This window comes from Antrostomus carolinensis, unplaced genomic scaffold (genome assembly GCF_000700745.2).
Source record: "Antrostomus carolinensis isolate BGI_N321 unplaced genomic scaffold, ASM70074v2 Scaffold26748, whole genome shotgun sequence".
In the NCBI taxonomy this organism is placed as follows: Eukaryota; Metazoa; Chordata; class Aves; order Caprimulgiformes; family Caprimulgidae; genus Antrostomus; species Antrostomus carolinensis.
In genome coordinates this window covers 1-17,727 of record NW_010334053.1, presented here as the reverse complement: position 1 = coordinate 17,727, position 17,727 = coordinate 1, and the positions used below count along the sequence as shown (strand labels likewise).

General features: G+C 39.1%; 1 long non-coding RNA gene across 1 annotated transcript; it reads right to left on the bottom strand.

The window, feature by feature from the left end:
* Nucleotides 1–989: 989 nt before the first annotated feature.
* LOC104529710 (uncharacterized) lies at nucleotides 990–6,396 on the bottom strand. Its single transcript, XR_728063.1, has 3 exons — nucleotides 6,340–6,396; nucleotides 3,610–3,733; nucleotides 990–1,165 (listed from the first exon to the last, which is right to left on the bottom strand). It is a non-coding gene; the product is annotated as an uncharacterized LOC104529710 (long non-coding RNA).
* Nucleotides 6,397–17,727: the final 11,331 nt, after the last annotated feature.

Here is a 17,727-nt window from a genome sequence, read left to right as displayed (position 1 = left end):
CTGGCCTGGGGACCCCACACTGCCCACTGGCCTGGGCCTGCCACTGTCACGTTCAGTTCTGTGCAGTCAGCTCAACTAGGGCCCTGCTCTCTGAGCAAGAAGCCATGACAAAGTTCATGCTTCTTTCTGCCATGCTGCGCTCACTGCCTAATTCAAGACACCTACCTATTTGTCAACACACACACTGATTTTCTTCATCTCTCAAGTCTATATATCTTTTCTTAATTACACCTGTGTGATAAAACTCCACAGTTTCTAGAAAAAAACACAAACAAAATAATTCTATAGAACTGAAATAATGTTGGTGAATTAAGTCTGCCACCAGATAGCTTCTCAACACCTTCTGAAAGTAAGCAAATTCTTTCCTCTTGCATCACTGGGGTGTATACCAAATTCATAATTTTTCAACGTATTTCTCTCCTCAGTATAGCACCCTTTACAAGTCTAAAATTCCTCATGACTTTCATCTACCCAAGGGACTATAAGCCAATGTAAGGAAGTACTACTCCACAAAACTTCCACCAAACTTACTGCCAATCAAGTTCTTTATAGGTCTCTTTTGCTTTTATTTACCTGAAAGAGAAAGGTTTGAGGAACAGTTTCTCTCTTTCCTGGGAGAGCCATACATATTGTAGTACATTCTAGTCCCAATCAGACCAGTAAACAATAGCATGGGAGACAAGATACTTACTGCCAGTTAAGTGACACAGGGTATCCAAAGGTTACCTACCTAAGTATCTCATTTAACAGTGGCCGGTGATGATGTGATCTTTTTGTTTGGCAGTAAGGGAAAGGCTTCATCATCTTCTTGACACTGAACTACATGACCCCACAGACATTAATTTTTAGAGAGGAAAAGAACTGTTCTCGTACCCTCTGAGGGGTACAGAACTGTTGTTAAAGTCAAGAACACAGAAAAGAAGGGGAGGGAGGCCTAAACCAGGGGAAACATTTTGCAGTTGGCTAGGGTTCCACACACACCTCCTTACCTTGTTGATGTTTACAAGCAGCACAATGCTGCCTTCTCCAGGTTGAAGCTTCACACTGAAAGTCTGCTGTGTTTGCAGTTTGGGAATGTTCACAGTCACAAGACCTGCAACTGGCTTGGAGCTGACTACATCAAAAATAGACTCAATTTCAAGACTCCACTGCCGAGTACTCTTTACTAAGTGAAGGGGGAGAAAAAAAGGGAATTTAGGAATTGTGTTTATATACCTATTAGCTAGCATGACCTCTCAACAAAGAAACAATTCAAACACCTCAGATTAAATTTAACAATTTTCAGGCCATATTTGAAACTGACCTACTTGTTTAGTGCATTTGGTATCTGTGTTTACATTTGCTGACTCAGAAGAGAACTGTACAATATGATCTATGTTTTATAACTCTCACTTTTTTTTAATTCTGAAGCCATCCAGGGGTTTTTCAGAGTTCTGTACAAAAGTCAGAGACCATCACACTAGTCACTTCATTAGGAAGGATATTTATCCCACCAAGTCCCATAGACATTATATTTGCTTTCAGTCAGCACTTGTATGAACATGGTACTCTTTGGGAAAGATCGTAATCACATGGCAGTACAATCACTTTTGTTGATGAAACAAAACTAGTATTAACAGAAAATGAGTCTAACTCATCCCAGAGTCACTAGACAAAATGAATGGAGTTTTGCTGGGGATGAATTGGGCCCATTGTGTCTAGACTTGATCGGCTGTATCTTTACGTCCCTTCTGCCACGGAAGTGTGGTGGGGGAAACAAGTTAACGGCTTCCCTGAGATCTCTCTACAGTTACCTCGGGGGGTCCTCTCCTTTACAGAACTTACTGAATAAGGCAAGCCAGGGTCAAGGGCCTTCAGGATTAATGCGTAAATTTCCCATTAACTTCAGCAGTCAAATTATCCATCTACAAACGCAGCCTGGCTAATCCTGTACTTCAAATATTACAGATGAACATCTATCTAAGCAAAAGCAAATAGAACAGAAAACAAGGAAAACTAGAACTAAGACACTTTTTGTATACACAAACTACTAATCACTTACTTTGTCTTTTCATGTATATATTCTAGCCCTCCTACCTCCAGGAGTGAAAGAGAGCTCCTTCCAAAAGCAAAGAATTCCATTCAGCCCTGGTGTGATTTTCACTGTCTTTTGTAGAATGAAGAGCAATGAATGTGTTCCCAAGTTTATATTACACCCAGCACTACCCAAGGAAGATCAATTTTCAGAAATGCTGAAGGGGATAAAAAACCACCCGTCCCACCCCGCCAAGGGTCAGCCATTAGAGTGCGTTTTCCCTCCCCTCCAAGGGCATACAGAAATTCCAGCCCAATCTTAACTGCATGAACTGTGGGGTCTAGGCACAGAAATCAAAAACAATGAATCTTTTACAGACTCAGTGATCAAAAGGTTATGACACCAAACCTGATGAGCAATATAACGGCACAGGCAGCTCAAATTCAAGTTGGTTTTTTATTTTTCAAATGTTATTCTGTTTGAATACTAATAAGCTCTGGCTCTAGTTCCAAACCACTCTCTGCTGAATGAAAGAGGTTGACCCTCTTCACTTATACACAGAGCAAGACTTTGCCTACCAGAAGATGGAGTTGTGGGAATGTGGGAGGAACCAGAAAAGATTTTTACTGTAACTAAATTTTAGAGAGCATCCAGAGTCTGTGCCGGGGCTTTCCATGGAAATTCCAGTCACGTTAATTCTAGCTAAGACCTGCAGCTATTTCAGGAAGCTTTAAAGCAGCCAGGGAGTGACGTCTTCCTCTTTTATTCATACACAACAACTCTATTCCCAAGGGCTGAAATTCAACCCAGTGCAGAGGACTCACGTGCTAGCCTTTACTCCACTGAAGACTGGGCTCAACAGGCAGTGAAAGAAAGCGTGCGGGTGGTCTACAATGGAACATATTACCGCTTACAGAAAGTTTCAACAGAAAATTAACTACTTTTGCTAAGCTGCAATGAGGACAGGAAAGTCAAAGACCACGTTAAGGGAGGAAACCGGTTAGGTAAGTTAGGTAGCAGGTATGCAGAAGGCTATCCTCTCACATTGCAGCCTTAACAAATTATCCTTGCATAGCAGGACTGCTCTTCTCTCAGACTTCATGTTGTGTCCTGAAAACTCAGCGCTCTTGAAATTCTGCTCACTGTGCATTTGTCTTCCCAACACAAAACTAAATTCCCATAGCAGCTTTGCCTTTGTTTTAAATGGAGCTGAGACAAAAATGAGACTTATTTATTGGGAGTCTTGGTGAAAACACATGCCAATAAAAAAGAAATTTTTCAACAGAAGAACAAGGGCTAACCTCAGCTATACTACAGTTATATTTGTTATACATATATATATATATATACAATATAAAGTTATTTCTGCAGTTATTCAGGGATCTTCAAGCGAAAAAATATTCTGAATTCTAACATTTTTAATCACGGTTGTTTGTACTGAAGTACTGTTTCCAAGACTGCTGTGGTTAGAACTACACACAAAGTCATAATAAAACAACAGAACTTTTCCTAAACTGACAGTTAATTAAGCTTAACAATGAAATGGTTTGTATTCCACAGGCGAAACAACAATAAAAAGTAGTAATGTGACTTACCAAAGAAAGAAGTAAAAGAAAAGTAAATTAGGTGATAATGGTCATAGGCCTCAATCCTAACATCTTTCCAGATTCCTTGAGTGGGAAAAGAAGGGCCCCAGTCCCAACTAAATGAACACTGCTCCTGGAATACAGAATGATTATGTTACAATTGCCTATTTTTCAGGCATTGATGCTGTGCCAGAAATAAAAATTATTTGTTATCTAGAAATAAAATATTGCCATGCTCTGAAATAATTTTTACTATTTTCATAAACTCAGAAGAGTCTACAGTATTTTTCTCTTATTTCATGACCAGAACTCTGCTGCTACTACCTACATTATATAAAAAAACAAAGTTTTGTATTAAAGAACTATGTAGAGCAACATTTTATATTAATGAGACAGCAAAACATCACCTAGCCCACCACCTAAAAAAAAACCCCAAACCAGTAAAGATTAAAAAAACAAGACAGCAGGTTAATCTCAATTCAGTTCTGAACTATCTTCATTTGTAATGTCAGTACTTAATTGCATATCTAAAAGACAAAGCAAGCAGAAAACTGATGGCTACAAATGTTTAAGTAATCTAAAAGAACAACATCAAGTTAAAAATTGTGGGTATATCTGAAATACTTTATCCCCTACTTTTTGTTGTAACAACACAGATTAGTACAAGGAAAGAGATGTGTATGTCTGGTGCATTTGTGTAGTTCGGTCACGTTCACTGTTTCTCCCCTTTTTTTGGTTCTCTTATACAAAAACTAAAGTAACAAAAACATGGTAAAGAAATAGCTTAGTTCTGGTTCTAACATCAGAAGAACTGTCAGAACTATAAAATGCTGGTTGAGCAGAGAAGTACCTATGCTGCTTTCCATTTAGCTGTTTTCAAACCTGGTCAGACTTACTAGTTAACAAATCCCTTGAAGACATCTATTCAGCTGCCCTCCAAGCTTCACACAGCCCCAGCCCCCAAAGCAAATACAATAGATCTCCTTAAAGTCTTTGTACAGTGACCTACAGTTCTAAATTTAGAGACTAATAACTTACAGCCGAGGCATACTAATTTTGGCAAACCACATGCACAAGTCTGGCCTGTCCCCTGCATTGCTCGAGTCAGCCTGCCTGTCTATCAAGTTGCAAAAGAGCCTTCCAGGAAGCAAGCACTGTACCTATTTGAAGTGTAAAAATAGGGACAACACATTATTAGAAAACAAGTCAGATTGAAAGTAATTTTCCCTTTATAAAAAATAAACTAATCACTGACAGATTGTCAAGTTTCACTAATAATATATCAGAGACTGCTATCAGAAATACTATGTCATAAGAACAATACACTTGTATCATGGAAGTGCATTACCAGTGAAAGGCTTGCGTTTTGCCACATATTTCTGTTAAGATTTAGATACGTTACTGCACTTAATACTGAACCTTAAACATGTAAACAGCTCTCCATTACTTTAAGATGGTAAGCAGCCATGTCCTAGTATGTTTGTTTACTTTTTAATGTGACACTGCTGCTGTTGTTGCCATATACTTGGAACTAAAAATGTTTCTAGAAATATCTGGAGCAGCTTCCAAGTACAGTCAAACAACTCCTTTGAGGAAGAGCACTGGGGTACTTTCTTACAAATTTAAAGGTACAGTCCAGTAAAGCCTAAAATAATTCCTGCTCTATAAATAAGACTACAGCTGTTTAAGTGCCTTCTTCCCTTCAAGCTCCTCTCTGCACTGATTTCTAAGAAACACGGTGGACTCAGAAGAATTAATCAACTTTCTAAAAGGTAGCAGCAAGTAGTAATAAAAACAACATCTTAATCCTGAAGGATCTTCCCAGGACAACATGGAGTCCATCTTTCCATTAAAAAATGTAAAAGGAAATGACATCCAGGTTTAGATTAACAGGAATCCAGTGATTTTTTTTTTTTTTTTTTGAGGAAGCTCTAAAAGGACTTCACTGAAAAGATTAAAAATAATTAACAAGAAAGGCATTTAAGTGGAGGCAAACATGCAAAAACACCCAAAAAGATAAATTCCGAAACAAGACAACCTAGCCATTGTCTCTAGCTACTGCAAAGCTATCAGAAATATAGGAGATGCTACTCAAATGATAGTTTGCCTTGGGTAACTTCTAACAGCAATGAAGTCATGTCTTATACCAGAGTTTCTGAGCTCTATTCATTGTATATTACATTGTGGTTTTCACTGAATGTGTACTTAAAAGTCACACTTCACAACACCATAATAAGATGAGAACAGGTCCCCTGTTAGATAACACTTCTCGGGACATGCCAGAGCTGCCCAGTATAAATAGCACAGCACATGAGCAACAGCAAACACTCACAAAGCTGCTTGGCTGAGACTTTTACAGCCCTGGCAATCTACACTGGTGTGAACTCTATTGTCAGCATACATTGCTAAACCCACCCAGTGGATCAAAATGCAGTGATTACACATTTCCCAATCCTATCCTGCTCTCCTAGCAGCAAGTCTCCTTGCTGACTCCTTGATGAAAACAGACATTTAAACATTCTTATCACCTAGATATGAAGCCTGGCCTTCTCGTGCCTCTTCTATTATCCACATGCTAGATTACAGGTTTCTGGGGGCAAGAGGAGAAGGAAGCTGCAATGAAAAATATGCCCTACTTATAAAGTGACATTGCAGGTTTCAGCATACATCTGTAAGGACAGCACGTGGTGCATTCCTCTTTCCAAGCCTGAAGCCAGAGACAGACAATTCTGCCCTTACCTTTCTGATGAAATTAACATGGCACTCTCCTTTCTGCACAGGTGGAGGGCACGCCGGGGGGATGCTGTATGCTTTGTGACATCTGCTCTGCTCTGCTGCGTATGAAACGGCTGATAAGAAACGGACTTCAACAAAATTGACCTCCTTGATCACACTGGTAATATCAAAGCTCTAGGTCAAGAAAATAGAACAAAATCTTTACAGCACTGACATTTATTTATGAGATATATAATCACTGACACCTTGGGATTTTAATACCATACATATATTATTCCAAGGCATTTGAACTACAGTCTCAACAGGCTCTGGTTTTGAAGGAAAAGAAAAGCTACTTCTCAAGGTGAAAAAAGAAACACATGGTAACATTCCAGATTCAAGGAGATGTTTCTAGACAAACCACTTTCCCCATGCTCAGCCCCCATTGCAGGCTGTAGCACTCTGCTTGCACTCAGAAGACCCTGAAGGATAAGGAAGGCAAGAGTATCTTTACTCTCTCAGAACTCACCTGCATCTTTAGAAAGACACCTTGTTCCAACTCAGAAAGCTGCTCTATACAGGAGTCCTTCCAACTCACACTGTGCTGCCACCTTATGTACTGCAAAGCACTCAGCTATCTTTTGCGTGAATGATGCAAAGCTGTATTTCATGCCACCTGCACTCTCATCCCCAAAATGTACAGGTACACATTCCAAGCCAGCACCAAATAAAGCATTTGGGGGCTTCCTCACTGGCTTACAAAACCCCCTTCAGTGGCTGGATAAAAGGATAAATGTTCCATTTCAGAATTATCCTGTCCTATCAAGATAATACAGTTCCAATGGCTAATACTAATTTCTTCTTCACGGTGTTCATTTGTGACAAGCCAAGTCTTGGCAATTTCTTTCCAACTGGTGATCAGCCCAGCTACCATCACTTACATCTGTAGCATGCAGTAGAAAATTACAAAGCAAATAGCATCCCCCATACAGAGCCTTCACAGAGTCCTTCCTGCAGACATAGTTGTTATGTGGAACAGGTGAACAAAGCAGAAGTCTGGGTCACAGTAATCCTAGACTCAGTCTAATACAGTTCACTCTGGTTTTACAGTGCAGGCCATTTAATCATCCATTACAAACTGAGACAGAATGAAGTTGCAGAATAAGGCTAAATAATATAACTTCTCAATTCCACAGAGCCTGCTACTAGCAATCCTTTAGATACTCTCCAAATAGGAAATAATTACAATTTCGTAAAAGCTCTGTGAAATTTTTTATTTCACAGATGGTAAAACTAAGTCACAGAGAAACTAAATAATCTGACCAAGGTCACAGGGACCCAGATGGCAGAAGCTAGCTCTCATGTCTCAGGACAGTACCTCTGCAATAAAACCTGCCAGAATGGTAAACATTGAGATATAAAGACTATCACATTTCCTTTGTAATTCAGTTAATCCACTAACATTCTTCCTTTAACTTTTCTTTTTATTGATTCTTTTAAAAGAAAAGCAAGGATTGTCCATTATGCTAGTACTCAGAATAATTTTATATATTAAAATTATAAAGTTAGTTTGAATGTTTTTGCCAATCTCAAATCATTCCACGATGAGTACTCTCATGCTGACATAGACAGCACAAGACAATAAATAAAAACACAAGACAATGTTATCAAAAGCCCGATATTAAATATCAAAAACACTTACAAAGGCTTTGCAACACTAGCATTTGCATTCCGGTATTCACATGTAAGTCATTCTAATAACAATTAGTAAGCAGATTTACAGCTAATAAACCAGATTTAAGCTTATGGTTTTTTGGAGCTGCGACAGATCCCAAGAAGCAAGACTTACATTATTAGCTTAAATGATCCTCTTGCATGGTCTGCTCATTGAGAACAAGACACATTCACCTCTACTGGTAGTTTAACTTGGCTGGCAGCCAAACACCACACAGCTGCTCGAACCCCCGCCCCTTCCCCCTCACCACCCAGGGAATAGCGGGGAGAATTGGAGGGGTAAAGGTAAAGAGACTTGTAAGATGATAAGAACAATTTAATAATAATGTAAAATAAAATTAAAATAGCAATGATAATAATTATTTTATATATATATATCAAAGAGTGATGCACAGTACTATTGCTCACCACTTGCCACTAGAGAATCCCCCTGCTTTCTGGCCAGCCCTTGTTAATATACTGAATATGATGTGATGTGATATGACATGGAATATCTTATTGGTGTATCCAAATGCCAGTTCTGGGTTTTGCTAATTACTACACTTCCCCCCTCCCAGTCCTTTGCACTCACAAACTACCCAAACAGGATGTCCTTGTACATTATCAACATTCTTCTTCAAACAAATCCCATACTGAAAACACAACAGTGCTTTCTAGCTAATAAGAAAATTAACTCTATCCTAGCAAAACCGAGACACCTCTAGATCTGACCCTGCTGCTACTGAAACGGTAAGTACAATTCTCTTTCTAACAGTTATCTGATTACATGTGCAGTCCTCAGGTCAACAGTTTCTGCATCCAAGGACCTATTTTTATATGTACCTGAATGTACGGAAAGTGCTCGCCATAAAAGGGCTTAAAGAAAAACCAGAAGCACCTTCAGAAACAAACACTTCACTTACATATCTGTTGAACATGTTGTCTGTTCTCCCAAGCGTGATATTGTTGATCAGGATCTGTGCTACTGTATCTACTCCTTCGAAAACCAAATTCACTTTCTGCCACTTCCTACAGAAGATAACATACATATAAAAACTGTTAGAATACCTAGAGTTAACAACACACAGGAGACAGACAATATAAAAATGTATGTCACTACTATCTTTAGCAGCAGCTGTCTCAACTCCTTCCAAAAATGTTTGACTTAGTGTGGCTACATTATATCTTTAAACAGTCAAATTAAGATGACAGCTGAAGTGGCTCTAGTCTGCAACACAGCATGTTCACATACCCACCAGATATCAGATGGGACAGCTTCCAATTATCCTTCCTTAGTTGGCAATTCATAAGTAATTTTTAACAATTAAAAAAATAGGAAAAGCAACTAATGAAGTGGTTCTTTGGCAACAGTTTTGCAGCTGCACATTGTTGCATAATTTATTAGATACAAAAGTGTTAAGCAGATTTTGAGCTGATGGATTAACTAGCAATTTTGCATGAAAGATGGCACAGAACTATTTTAGACATATCTTTACTGCATACCTGACATCAAAAGGAGTTTTGAATGTCTTGCTGTAAGTCCAGTTATCCAGTGAGATCCATCTGTACATCATGTCATTAAATCTATAGTATGGATCCTAATAAAGAAAATTACAAGACTTACTTAGTAATAGTGTTACTACATGAAATACATAATAATATCCATTAGATGAGCGCTTCTTATTTCAAACAGTCTGAAAATGCAAAATCCACCTTATTTGGTTAGTCCTGATATTCATTTTGACCTTTGAAGTAATATATGAAAGTAAAGCTTTGGTAATATTTGATTTTATTTATATAGGTCACAACCTGTTTGCTATAATCATTCATACTCAAACTAGAGGGAGCAGGATTTGTTTTTACGGAAGAAATGTCTGGGCTGGAAATGAAAAGAAATTAAGACAGCTTGTGATTTAATGAGAGGAACAGAAACATGATCACCCTCATAATGATGGAGAAAGTAAGACTAATAGGATTTTAAGAGGTAAAGAAACAGCATTTTAGGCCTCCAGGGACAGCAGTGAACAAACTGCTACAGTGTAAAATAACTGCAAATACTCCAGTTTGTTTCTTGCCAACTAGTCTTGATGTGGTAAGGCTAAATGAAATTGTTATATTTGGGGGGCGGGAGAAAGAAAAGGAGAAGCAATACAGTTTGGTTTGTTGTATAAAACTAAATGGCTACTTTTGAGAATAACGCTGTATTTATACCGAATGTACTCTTTTCCCTTTAGTCACACCACCCAGGAAGAATAAAGGCACAGTTGGTCTCAGCTATGTCCTCAACCTTTTTGGCTTCACGCTGTATTTATTGCTTTATGGTGGGTCACAACGTTCCTCACCCAGGTGGAAGGAATCAGTTACATGGACCTGACAACCCACCGCTTGCACCTCATACAAAGGAACAGTGTTACACCCCCACGTCAGACAGTGCAGGGTGCAGGTATCTGGGTCAGTGACTGACAGCTCAGTTCAATCCTCCTCAGCAGCTGCACAGCTGAACTGCTTTCCCAAACCAAAGACCCATCTCTTCTGGGCTGCATGACTCAAACCCAGCTCAGAGAGAGCGCAGCTGCATTAAGGTTCCCTTTGATACGAGTCTTCTACAGTACCAGCACAGCTAACTACCTGCCCTGAATATCCACATTCACACTGAAGAAAATCTGCCCAGCTTTTTGTTTTCTTCTTGCTGAGGCTGACTCTTCAGGAGTCAATATAGATATTAATGACACTTCTGGATATGAAATCTTCTGAAAAACATTGTTTCATATCTCATATTTATTTTACAACTAATAAGGCCAGGCTCTGTAGTATAAACACAAACCTATTTACATAGCAGAGCAAAATCATAACATCTAAGTGACAGTCCTCAGCAGCATTATCTCTTCTGGAATCCCACAGCAATATAAAGATCATTCCTTGAGCCCATACAGAGGGAAAGTTATTGCCTTGCCTCTACATGCTATGCTCAATCAACCAAATTTCTTACTACAAGGGAATAAGAGTCAAGAAGGAAAGGTCTTGTTACCTCAGTAAAACCGACCTCTGCATTGGTAACACGGTGTATTCTCTAAAAGTTAAGCCATCCTGAGCTTAGCAGAACAATTACTGAATTTTAAGATATCCATACCATTACTTTTAGATACAAAATGTTTGAGGAATATATCTCAAGACTTTCATTAAGATGCAAAATTTAAGGCTAATAACTGCATAATAAAATGTAAAATTTAGGCTCATAAAAGAAACTCCATTAAGATTACTGTATTAAGACAACAAAAGGCAAGCATCAAATGTCAGAGATCATGAAAACCCACAGTATGTCCTTAAAAAGCACATTTTAAACATCTGTCTTGCTTTACATTACACAGTATTTTATTTTAGGTTATGCTTTGGAAAATGTGCATGTTAAATTTCAATCACTGCCACTTGTGTGTGTGAAATATTTAACAAAAGGCATAAAATACCAGTTATAAATGCACTAGCAACAGCACCTGTAAAGCCAAAACCACTTTGGTTATGGCCAAACAATTGACATGGGTGCCTCATCAAAGATCAAGACTCTGCACAAAAGAAACCTGCACTGTTTCTCCCACCAAACAAAGCATGGAGACGTTAATGAAGAAAGACCTGATGTCTGGAGATCAATCTGCTGGTTGTCTAGCAGCAGAGAGAAATGTAGGGATGTTTTATCAGAGGCAGAAATCACACCATCAGATGGGCTCTTAAAGCAATTGACAAACGGAGTTGCTTGTTTACATCTCCTCAGAGTGTACTGTAGATCCTTTTTCCTGAAGAGGCTTTCTTTTTCTGTATTAAAGCCTTCAAACTTCAAGAAATGCATTAACTGCTAAAATACCTGTCATAGAAGGTGCTAATTAGCCCCTTCTGACTTGTATGAATACTGTTTCTACCTCACAGGCATCCACCTTTTTAGTTGGGAAGCTCCTAGTTCTGTGCACCTTTATATAAAACTTAGCTTACTGATATCATTGCTACATAACTAGTAAAACAGCTTATACATCACACAGAAAAGCTGTTAAATGTTAATACTGGTTAGTCATTTTAAGCATGACAAATGTTGCTTGTTGTAAAATCAGTCATGTGGCAATGTTCAAGCAATGCTTTTAAGGCAATTTTCAAGGTTTGGGAAAAATGCATGACCACAACAAAGTCCTATAAGAAAGGAAAATGACTTCTCCAACACACTTGTGAGATTATTGATTAATAAATGCAACTGTTTTGAGTGCTGGAAGATATACCTACAGAAGTCAAATTGTTTGGATTTATCTGAAACAGAATTTCACCCCACATTAAATCGAGTCACATTAAAATTAAACATTTATTTCAGAAAACTGGATGAAAAAAATTCAATTTTAAAACTCTTAAGGGCACTGGGAGAATTTGAAAGATGGTAGGAAATAGACTGCACATGTATTAAATATATTAGCTCAACACGTTCCTGGAAGCAAGTCGTAGAGGGGTGGAGTCAACTAGAGCTGTTTTTAGATCCCACCTAACATGACAACCTTGCGTTTTCCCGCTCCCTGCAATTTGGGGGAAAATTCTGAACCACTCAAGCTCCCTGCCTGCTTGTTCTCTGCTCCCAACTTCAATGCTGTAAGAAAGCTGCAAATCACCTGCTAAGATGAGGTAAAAAGCCCTGCTACGGAGCATCTAAAGGAAGCGGTTTCCAGTTCGGGTAAGAGGACATCAGCAGGACTTCAAAAGCACTGGCAGCACTAAACTGAAGGTACTGCCAAGCGGCTAGATGGAAACCCCTCCTTGCAATGATTTCAAGGGGATACTGAAAAGCTACAGTCATATAAACTAAGAGCTTCTCCTGTCAAGCAGGACATGGGTGAGACGGACACGTCCGAAGTGAGGCTGAAAGCCCCAGTGAGCGAGTTGTGCCAGGCATGGCCCTGTGAAGGGCCCTGGCTTCAGGCCCCCGCGCTGCCAGGACCCCAGGGGAGCACAGCACAGACACCTCAGCGGTGGAAAACCAGCATGAACAAAACGAAATGTAATAAAGGGAACAAAAACCAGATTCTTTTGCTTTACCCTACTACCTTTACTATGATCTAATTTGAAACTGCCTTGCTTGCTCTTCTCTCATAAATCTACTCTGATTATATATTATATTCTACAGTGTACAGCATAAGGAAATCCTGCTGATGTAACAGATTACCAAAATAAAACTCACAAGTGATGCTTCATGATTTACAGTTTAATGATTTTACTGCTGCCAACTTCAGACTGGAAGCTAAATAGTTTGGATACTTACCTATATCCATGCACTCCTCGATATCTCGAGTGATAGCAGTCAGAACATTTATAGAATTTTCATCAAGCCCAGTTTCACATATTTACAGCTAGAAGCCAAGCTGAACTCACAGCAGTGACGAATGGATCATATTCTTGGAACATGAGTTTTGGAAGTTCATCCTGAAGTGATTCATTTTCAGCAGTTACTCTAACAAAGCAGTAAATGGAATGTCACCTTACTCACAGCTATTCCATCAATGGATGCTCTAACCTGTTAGAACCATAGGATACCCACCCGGTGCAATTTTTACCGGGCTTACTCGGAAAAATTTAAGTTACGATGAAGTGTCAGAAAATACTCAATGTGTTTTATACAAATGCAGAACAAGCTACAAAAAATACACACTGCTTCACAGAACTGCAGAACTTGAGGTACATAAGCTTCTGTCTCTTCTAATATATTCTTATATCCAAATACGACCAAGACCACTGTAACCTTCTGTGTCAAGTGCACGCCCTTGTTGTGTTGTATGACAGGGCAGAAACTGCAGTGTTATCCAGTCCCTATATTAGCATCACAGTTGCAAACCTCCAGAATAGTTCTTTACAAATCAAAGGGTACAGCCTTCCTATGTGAATGCCAATGGCTGGCAGATGAGAAAAATCCAGATACAATAGCCTTATTCATCAGAACTGGAATTTTATAGGAGTTACCTGCCAGCAGAAATGGCACTATGCAGTATTTGGACACTACATGCTAGAGGATGACTATTTCTAGCACAAAGATTTAATGCACAAGTTACCTGCTGATACATCTTGCTTATCAGAACTCTGCCTGAAAGAAAATCCTACACTGACAGTAGTTAAAAACTAAATCTTCAGACAAAATGGTCTCTGCAAATCTTCTTTTTCCAGAGACACAGGGTTGGTTACCAATAGATTCACTGCAAGTCTGTAAAATGTCTGTGCTTATGCTTGAGCTTTGCACTAACTTTATTCAAGTGAATATTCCCTTTGTTTATGTGCTTTCTCATGTCTTTTTAAAATTGTACATGTAAATAGTAGTAAGAGCTATGGACTCCTAATGAAATGTAATTAAAACAATCCAGCTGAACACACACTCAGACACTATCTCCTAACCTTAGAGCTTTTATCATAGTTAATCCAGCATCTGAACTACCCTGGTTGAACACAGAAGAAACTCCAAAGTATCTTCCCCAAGAGCATTTTCCAAGATACGTGCCTCTGGTGCACTCAGAAAGACGGGTCCACCTGATGTATATTTTATAAGCCAAAGAGTAAAGACATCTCTAAAATGAATGCTAAGAGGATCCAGAGAGATGAATAAACAAAGCCTCAGTGTCAGAGAGATGTCTTTCATAGCAGATAAAAGTAAAGCTACAGACATGCAATCAGCTAGAGCATCTCTGGGCAAAACCACTTTGTCCATCAACCTAAAACTGAAATGAACCACACATTGACAAATAAGTTGCCTGCAGCCTGCTCTTGCAATCTAAGCCACATTTTGCAGGTTTAGTATCCAGCAGCTTATTCTTGCTACCCTCCTTGCCCTCATTTGTGAGATGCCCACTAAGCTATATTGTTGGAGTAGGCCCTCTCAAATTTTGTCTTAAATTTCTGGTTTGGGTGCTAACTCATGAAAAATTCCCAAGGACACAGAAGCAAAGGATGCAATGCTATTTGTCCTTTGCAAATCACAGAGAAAAATGGTGCATAAATTTCACTAGGTCACTGAACACACGGGCCTTGCTATCCAGAATAATTTTGTTCCTACCAGCTTTGTTCTCCTATTTCCTGGTACAGCTTTTCAGATCAACCTTCACTTTTGATTACAAGCAGTAAGCTTTTGGATTGCTGGCCTAGTGACATTTTCAATGGGATGAATAAAAATCCTACACTCCATGGCAAAGAGCAAAAGGAGTAAATAAAAAAAATACTCAAAACCAAAGCTTTTGTATTTAGGCAACTATAATAAAACTCCTAATTCTACACTTGACCCCAAAAAGGGCTGATTTTCAGAGATAATGAGCACTGAAGAAATGGAGCAACCAGTGTTCTATGCCTCTAAAATTCAGGCTATGTGCATGCTTTTGTATAAATAGGAATATAGGAATATGATTCTGGGCAGCTGTATTTGAAAACATTTGGTCATAAACATTTTCACTGTAATGAAGAAACCTCAGGACAAACAGCTGAGCCACGCTTTGCAGCATGAAGCCACATGTTGCAATAACAAATTACGTCACTGACTCCCTCCGAACAACCCAGGTTTACTGTTTTGCAGAATGCTACAACTATGGTGAGAGGGACTGATTACATTTAACACTCTCTGTGATAGATCTGAAATCTGCTAAGGCTGCTCCCAAATTTCAGTATGCTTTCTATTCCATCTTGTAAACAAAAAATTGATTTTACAACAATTCATTTATCCTGGTGGAAGTATCTGTGTGAACACTTCTTTCTGTAAACTTGGCTTTGCTAAACTGAGTAAGAATGGGTTCAAATTGATCTTAAGTTACCTGTATACACCTATGCACAGAAACAAGTTAGCTCATTCTGAGCTTGGAACTAGCCAGACACCAGCTGGGTCCAGTCCAGAGGTCAAGCAACCACAGTAGTGAAGTGTTTTGGTTAAGGCAGCTCCTCTGCAGAGCGTGCTAATTCTAACACCACCAACTTAGCAACAGTTTCCAGACCACAGCAGGGTCATATCCGGCCGTAACAGCACGTGTTTGGAGCAAGTTCATACACGTATTCACGTAAACATGTCCCAAGTGTCCACAACCAACCATCACCCACTTAATTAGCCAAGCACCCACCTACCTATTAGCAGGACCCATGCTGCTGGCCAGCAGGCTGACTAAGCTTTTGTGCCTCTGTGCAGCCTTGGGATTCAGCCCAGGCACATGAGAGTTCATGATCCCAGCCTCATTTCCAAACATCACACTGCTGCTTAAAATGACTAAAATTACAAGTCAGTTTACAGCAATGCAGCTAAATTAGTAATCACATTTTCTCAGTTTGTAAGAGCACTTAATGCGAGTAGTTAAATGTCATTATCTTGTGTGCGTGAGTCAGCGCATTGGTCACAGTTTCTCCTGAATGATTATTCACACTTCTTATAGCAACACCTCCCAGCACTTTTGTATGGCAGAAACCGGCACAGGTCTCCTCACGGATCCTCCATACATAGTCTACCTGCCCACTGCACTTCTTAAAAACTTTAGAAAAGTATTTTTAAAACCTTAATTGTACGTGTTCAAAATGTCACGTCACCTAGCACACAGATGTTGAAACAACAGACCACCGTGGCTCAACTTATCCCTTCTTAGTGTATTTACTTTTTCAGTGTTGACTATTTCTTTTATCTGGCAATGACACTCTTTGGAATCTATTATTAGTACTGGGATTCCCAACCTATGTCAACACAGAATAATGCTAAAATTATCCTGCCCAAAGTGGAGTCACTTTCTCCTTACACCTCTCTAACTTTAGTCAGAGCAGAGCAGGATAATAATCTGAAGAATAAAAATTAAAGAATAGAAAATATAAAAGGCATGCATCCAGAATGTATTTTTTAAATGCTGTACAAGAAATGTAACATTGGGCCCACAATAAATACAACATATAGGTATGTCCGATATACTGAGACAACATATACTACTTCGTGTTTTCTAGTACAGAAGTGTATTTATCAGTTTTACAGATTATTTTGTTAACTTCACCATGGTTTATTTCACTTCCTCGTTCCAGGTAGACATTTCACTTTCCACATATTTCCTTTTAAAAAGGCATCTTATTTTAACAATGACCCAGTTAGTGTCAAGTTTCCTGTCAGGGCTGAGTGACAAATGGCTTACGCTGGTATCAGGGTACTTTACTACCAATCTACAACTGCAGGTTTGATAATTTGTCCCAGAGAGTGGTCACTATGTTTTCATAAATCTAAAAACTAAAAGAGGCAATAGTAAATAGAAGCAGCTAAGTTTCTTAAAAGTGTTAAGGCAGGAACTAGTTTTTTTAATATAACAGTTTTATAGTCATGTTTCAGAATACATTTGCCTTAGGCAGCGTGGGAGTATACAATCTCAAGTGTTCTGATGAGCTCAGTGTTAAAAGGGATTTTTAATGGACTGAAACGCCTGAAATCCCTAGATTTCTTGCATCAACACGTCAAACTTCAACAGGGTGGGTTAGCTTTTCATTCTGTGAGGCAATATTGTAGGCAAACGTGACTTACATGCTGTGATGATACTGTAGATACCTGCTGTCAGCACCTTGGTTCCATGGGAAAACCACAGAATCTCACAGACCGCAGAGCACGGGCTTGCTTTGTACCCCCGGCCCAGTTTGGGACTGCTCTGCCCTGGGGATACTGCAGCCACCAAGCCCTTCGCCGCTGCAGGGGCTGAG